Below are 7776 nucleotides of genomic sequence, written 5' to 3'. Positions count from 1 at the left end.
TCGTCATCGAGATGAGGACCGTTTCAGTGTACGTCGATTCTTGCAGATGGGGCCTAAGCCCTTAGTTGGAGGTGAGTCTCCGGAGGATGCGGAGAATTGGATTGACCGCATGGAGATGACTTTTCAGACTTTCCACTGCACCGAAGAGCAGAAGATGGAGACTCTTGGCTATCTTCTGGATGGGCGAGCCCGTAGGTGGTGGAGGTTTATTTCTTCACCTTTTGTTGCGGCGAGAGGAGTGGCCACCTGGGCCGAGTTCCGCACAGCTTTTCAGAAGCTGTATTTTCCTCCTGCACTCCGTCAGTCGAAAGCGGGCGAGTTACTGAGTCTGTGACAGGGAGCCATGTCTATTGATGAGTATCAGCAGAAGTTCTTTTATCTGCTATCCTATTGCCCCGAGATTGCCGACATCTCCGAGATGAAGTATAATCTGTTCCTTCAGGGCCTTAACCCTGAGATCCATGACCATGTGGCGGTTGGCGACAACATGTCCTACGAGGGTTTGGTGAGCCGTTGTCACCAGGCGGAGGACAGCATTCGGCGGAATAGGTCTTTCCCTCAGTCGAGGCCTGCTAGTTCTTTGGGTCCCCGTGCCCAATCATTCAAGAAGTCTGGATCCACTTCTTCTTCCTCTGGCTCTGCTGGTGTTGTTCGTTTCGGTAAAAAGGACAAGTGTGATCACTGTGGGAAGAACCATCCATCCGACAAGTGTCGTAGAGCTTCTGGAGCTTGTTTCCGTTGTGGAGAGACTGGTCATATCCGGAGGGATTGTCCACTATCTGGGGGAGGCAGTTCTGGTTCTGGTTCTGGTTCAGGATCTGGTTCTCAGGCCACCGTTCAGCAAAGGTCGCAGGGACAGCCTGCTGGGAGTTCTCATTTGAGGCCACGAGCTTCTGGCCAGGTGTTTGCCTTGAGGCATGATCAGGCTGTGGAGGAGAATGAGAAAGTCATCGCAGGTACATTTCTGCTTTATGGTATACCTGCTCTTGTACTTATTGACACTGGTGCATCTCATTCCTTCATTTCTGCACGTTTTGTTAAGAGGCATAAGTTACCATGCATTGCACTAGACGTAGTGATGTCTGTTTCTACTCCGATGGGCCAATCTGCTTTGGCTAAGCGTCTAGTGATGGGTTTCCCTTTAGAGTTCGAAGGGAACATTCTGTTAGTGAATCTCATGGTCCTGGCGATGGATGACTTCGATTGCATTCTGGGAATAGATATGTTGACTACCTATCGAGCTTCAATGGACTGCTATCAGAGATTAGTACGCTTTCATCCGGAGGGGAGTGAGAGCTGGTTTTTCTATGGAGAGGGAGCGCGACCCCCGATGCCTTTGGTATCAGCTTTGAGAGCCTGTCGAGCTCTAGAGTCAGGCGGGGAAGGCTACCTTATCTATGCAGTTGATTTGTCTGCTGAGAGCATTGGGATAGAGAGTATTCCTGTTGTAGATGAATTCCCAGATGTTTTTCCTGATGAGATTCCGGGTTTTCCTCTTGTTAGGGAATTCGAGTTTGGCATAGAGTTTATGCCAGGTACTTCGCCTATTTCTCGAGCACCGTATCGTCTGGCTCCGTCAGATATGCGTGAGTTGAATAATCAGTTACAGGATCTTTTGGACAAGGGGTACATTCGTCCTAGTGTATCTCCTTGGGGAGCTCCTGTTCTTTTTGTAAAGAAGAAGGATGGGTCGATGCAGTTGTGCATTGACTATCGGCAGCTGAATCGAGTCACTGTGAAGAACAAGTATTCGTTGCCTCGTATTGATGACTTGTTTGATCAGCTGCAGGGCACGTCAGTTTACTCCAAGATTGACTTGAGATCTGGGTATCATCAGTTGAGAGTCCGTGATCAGGACGTAGCCAAGACTGCATTTCGTACTCGCTATGGGAATTACGAATTCCTAGTGATGCCATTTGGTTTGACTAATGCGCCGGCTATATTCATAGATCTGATAAACCGTGTCTTTAGGGAGTATTTGGACAAGTTTGTCGTGGTCTTCATTGACGACATCTTGGTGTATTCGCGTAATACGGAAGAGCATGTTTCTTACTTGCGGTTGGTACTGCAGACTCTTCGAGATGAGCAGTTGTACGCCAAGCTGAGCAAGTGTGAGTTCTGGATGGATAGAGTGGTCTTTCTTGGCCATATCATATCCAGGGAGGGGATTTCTGTTGATCCAAGCAAGATTGAGGCGGTGCTTAATTGGTCGCGTCCGACGACGGTTGCTGAGATCCGTAGTTTTCTGGGACTAGCAGGGTATTATCGTCGCTTCATTTTGAATTTCTCTCAGCTAGCTCGACCTTTGACGCAGCTTACCCGCAAAGGTGTGGATTTCGAGTGGTCCTCCGAGTGTGAGGAGAATTTCTGTGAGCTTCGACGGCGGTTGACTTCTGCGCCGGTGTTGACATTACCGTCAGGATCTGGAGGGTATGTGGTGTACACTGATGCTTCTCTTCAGGGGTTAGGTTGTGTCCTGACTCAGAATAGGCATGTGATCGTATACGCTTCTAGACAGCTGAAGCTTCACGAGGACAACTACCCAGTCCATGATTTGGAGTTAGCAGCCATTGTGTTCGCTTTGAAGATTTGGCGCCATTATCTGTATGGCGAGAAATTTGAGATCTTCACCGACCATAAGAGTCTCAAGTATTTGTTCACTCAGGCGGAGTTGAACATGAGGCAGAGACATTGGATGGACTTTCTTAAGGACTATGATTGCGAGATTAAGTACCATCCGGGAGCTGCTAATCTCACCGCTGATGCTTTGAGTCGCAAGGTGCGACTATCCGCACTTCAGACTTGTTCGATGTCTAGTGCGATCAGTGACTGTTGTACTTCAGGTTATACCTTCAAGCATAAGAAAGGTATGCAGAGTATCCAGATGTTTGTGATATTATCTGAGCCAACTTTGTATTCGCGGATTCGAGATGCTCAGATGTCTGGTTCGAAGACCCAGCGTTTAGCTCGTTTAGCTAACGAGGGTAGCTCGTCTGGATTTCATTATCAGTCAGATGGCTTTTTGTGTTTGTCTGGTAGGCTTGTGATTCCACAGGATGAAGAGTTGCGAGAGGAGATTTTGTCTCAGGCACATCGCACTAAGTTGAGTATTCATCCTGGGAGCAACAAGATGTACAAGGATCTACGTACTCGTTTCTGGTGGAAAGGAATGAAACGCAATGTTTATTAGTTTGTTTCGAGATGTTTGGTGTGTCAACAGGTCAAGGCAGAGCACCGACGACCTGGAGGATTGCTTCACAGTCTGTCTATTCCTGAATGGAAATGGGAGTTTATCACAATGGACTTTGTGACCCATTTGCCGGTATCCCCGAGGAACTGTGATGCTATCTGGGTTGTGCTGGACCGACTCACCAAGTCAGCGCATTTCATTGCCTATAGTCGGGAGTACAATGTGGATCGTATGGCTCGGTTGTACATTCAGGAGATCGTTCGACTTCATGGAGTACCTGTGAGCATTGTCAGCGATCATGACCCCAGGTTCACTTCTAGATTTTGGGGGAGTGTTCAGCGTGCGATGGGTACTACTCTTTGAGTACTGCCTATCATCCGGAGACTGATGGTCAGTCAGAGCGCACTATCCGTACTTTGGGGGATATGCTTAGAGCGTGCGTCATGGATTTTGGTTCAGCCTGGCAGGATCATTTTCCATTGATCGAGTTCGCGTACAACAACAGCTATCATACTAGTATTGGGATGGCACCTTTTGAGGTGTTGTACGGACGACGTTGTCGTACTCCACTCTTCTGGGAAGAAGTGGGGGAGAGACAGGCTGAGGGACCAGAGTTTATCCAGCAGGCAATAGACATTGTTGATCAGATCAAGAAACGGATTAAGACTGCACAGGATCGTCAGGCCAGCTATGCTAATACCAAGCGCCTTTGCAGTTCGATGTCGGGGAGAAAGTGTTTCTGAGAGTGTCACCTTTCCGCAAGATTCTCAGATTTGGCCTTAAGGGCAAGTTGTCTCCCAGATTTATCGGTCCGTTTGAGATCTTGGAGAGCATTGGCGATTTGGCTTATCGACTAGCTTTGCCACCGCATCTTTCCAGTATTCACGACGTGTTCCACGTATCTCTATTGCGACGATATATGGCGGATGAGTCTCATATTCTGCAGCGGTCTGAGGTTCAGGTGAGCAAGGATTTGACTTATGTTGAGAAACCTATTCGTATCCTGGATTATAAGGATAAGGTTTTGCGAAACAAAGTCATTCCTTTGGTTTTAATTCAGTGGCAGCGCCGAGGCACTGAGGAAGCTACTTGGGAGCTTGAGGACAGGATGCGTGAAGACCATCTTGAGTTGTTTTGATTTTATTCTTAAAGTTGTATTCAGTTGAAAACTCTGTAAACGTTTGATTTGAATAAAGAATGTTTCTGATTTCTGTATTACATTCAGTACTTAAAATCTGATTTCGAGGACGAAATATCTTAAGTGGGGGAGAATGTAGTAGCCCGTAACCAAAATCAGTAATTAAGGAATTAATCATAATTACTTGGGTAGAGTTCGAAAGCTCCGAAGGTGAGTTCGGAAGCTCCGAACAGGATCGGAAGCTCCGATGCAGGATCGGAAGCTCCGATGGTATTACGTCAGGCATGACGTGTGGCAAGATCGGAAACTCCGATCAGGATCGGAAGCTCCGATCACCCCTATCCGAAGTCAACAAGTGATATTTTGACACGTGGCAGATCAGGATCTTCGGAAACTCCGATGGCAGGAGTGGACGTTCCGATCGAGATTCGGATGTTCCGATCGAGGATCGGAGGCTCCGATCGTTGTCTATAAATAGAAGGCCGAGAATTCATTTTCATTTGCCAATTTTGGATTTCCTCTAGTTGTATTCGAGTTGTTCCAGCCTTCCTAGGCTTGACCCGGGAGTTGTAGAGGCGTTCGATAGTCGTAGCGAAGTTGTGCCCAAGTTCTGGAGGCATCGACATCAAAGGGCTAACGACGGAAGAAGGTATAGCTTTTGCTTTCTAAAAATATTTAGGAGTATGCAATAGTTTAGTTAAGGCTTTTAGAGCACTATAATGATAGTAGTATCATTTGGCAGTGTAGAGCAGACTATAGACGTGGACCTAGAGTTGGTAGAGCTTGCACTGATTTGAGGTACGAAAGTACTGTTCGAGATATCCTGACTGAGTATGCATGTATTATGTGACTGCATGATTTATATGTCATTGATTTATGCTGCATTCATTTGCATACTAAGCTATCTCCTTCGAGATGTCTGTTAGTAGGGTTTTTCCCTATCCTGTTAGTGATTGGACTTCCATCGATTTGGGTCCGGCATATCCACTTGTATTATGGTATGGGAGCCACTTCCTGAAGCGACGGCACAGCGTGCTACATACCAGGGCCCGGTCTGTCTCTGTTATCTGATCCTTGACCTCGAGTTTATAGGGAGTTCACTTTGCATGCATGTATACTCATACTCTCGTACTGAGTGTTTTATGCTCACGTCTCGTACTCTGTGTTTCTGGACACCCTATTCCATGGGGCAGGTTTGCGATTGGACGAGGCAAGTGGATCCAAGAGGGGCTAGGCAGTTGTTGACCAACTGGAGCTTCGCCTAGGTTTTATTTTGTTGTTATTTGGATTGATACAACTATTCGATTGGGTTGTATTATATTTGGGTATTTACAGATTCTTTTACTTGGGATTGTATAATATTTATGGTTTCCGCAGTTTATTCTGATATCCGTTTAATTAAGTTAATTTGCATGCCTAAGTTCTGTTTAGTAGGTGATCCAGGTAAGGGTCACTACATAATTTCTCCTACCTTTCCATCTCTATCCTTTCAAAAGAGGTACTCTACTTCATAAAGGTAAACTTGAATCAATCGTTATTGCAATATCTTTGATCATTATTCCAAGAACTATCAAGATGTTAACTTTTTCATAACTTGAATTAACGAGCATCTTTGAAAGTAAGAATAAATTTGATGTGGACAATAAAACTAGCTAGCAGGATTATCCAAATAATAATTTAACAGAATTATCAATAAATTAAATATGCTCACAAAAATGCCCAAATAAGTAATATTAAATTCAAATAAAGGCAATCCACATCTCAAGATACCGAACACTCCATTAATATTTCATATTTGGACAAAATATTAACTTGTAAACGATATCTTTGTGTAGTAATCAAATATTGATCATAAGAACATATCAAATAATAAATTTTCCTTTGGGCCGATTTATTATTCATATGTAAAACCGAATAATAATCACATATTTATTACCACAACTGCACATGTAATTCTGTTAAATAATAACCTTCCTTTGGGTCGATTAATTATTCACATAAGTTACATATACAAAACCTTTTATATTTCAAAACAAATTAATTTCTACAATAGAGAATACTTTGGCGACATGTTGCTTTAATCAATTTATCCCAAAATATATATATACCTTAAACGTTCATTTATTCAAATTTAATATCAAAGAAAATTGACCCTTTTCTTACAAATTAAATGTTAAGTATTTTGGTCAAATTCAATTATTTAACCATTGACCGTACGGTCAATGATGTCTGGTGGTCAAATCAGGCAATTATCTGGTCATGAATGATCTTTTCGGGTTGAATTCCCGTATATTCAAAAAATTAATTGACTCATGTATATTGACCCGATAAACTTAATCCATAGAAAATAATCAATTAATTCAAATAATGCAAACCTCATAAGGGATACCGAAAATTGATAGTAAATAACATGTCAAATAATAATCTTCCTTTGGGCCGATTATTATTCACATGAAAAACCGAATAACTATCACTTTTTACCCTTCTAAAACGCATATGTAACCATATTAAATATTAAACTTCCTTTGGGCCGATTAATACTCATAAAAATTACATATACAAAATTTTTTATATTTCAAAATAAATTGATTTTAATCAACTCATTTTAAAATATATAAAAATAACCTTATCATTATTTGAATAATTGAAAATTTAAACTTTTAAGTCAAATTATCCTTAAAACCCAAAACAAAATGGATTTATAACCGAATGAAACTTTATCCAAAAAAATATATGATGGGTTAGAAAAAATTTACCAAAAATCTGAAATATTTTCGTTTTCTTGATTTTAAAATTATTTTTTTAAAAAATTTTCGAAAATTCGAAAATTGCCCCCCAAAAAAAACAAACCCTAACCCATCATCTTCCTCAACTAGATGTCGCCGCCCTTACTCCAAACTATTCCGACCGGCCCTTGGTAACCCAGAAAGAGGCGACCACCAAGACAACAACATCCATCCCGATCGTCCAGAGAATGGCGGGAAAAGTGGTCCCAATTGCTCTGTTTCGCGCACAAATTCCAGGCGCAGCTTCGGCATCCAAATTCGACCACTTCACGGAGTTTTTCGGCCAATAAACTGTACTATGTGAGGCGCCTGAACATGGTCAAGTTTTCGCCTCATCAATCGCCGCCGGAAACTGGCCGTAGGTCGGCCAATTTAACCAAAATCCGGCGGCCCTGAAACCCTAGATCGAAAAATCGATTTTTCAAGTTTTTTTTTTATAAATCCGAAAATAAATAATAAAAAAAACTGGACTGAAAATTCAACATCGATTCAAAACCATAATTTTCTGTTTTCGATTAGACCAAATCGAATATAAAACTGTATCTCAAGGATTTAAACATGAGTGGCTCTGATACCACTTGTTGGGAAAAATTCATATAAACTTAAATCCAGAATTGTCATGTTAAATCATCAAGATTAAAACTGTAAACTTAATCGGAAGC

This window comes from Henckelia pumila, chromosome 1, assembly GCF_033568475.1.
Source record: "Henckelia pumila isolate YLH828 chromosome 1, ASM3356847v2, whole genome shotgun sequence".
Taxonomy (NCBI): domain Eukaryota; kingdom Viridiplantae; phylum Streptophyta; class Magnoliopsida; order Lamiales; family Gesneriaceae; genus Henckelia; species Henckelia pumila.
Note: the sequence above shows the minus strand (reverse complement) of the source record.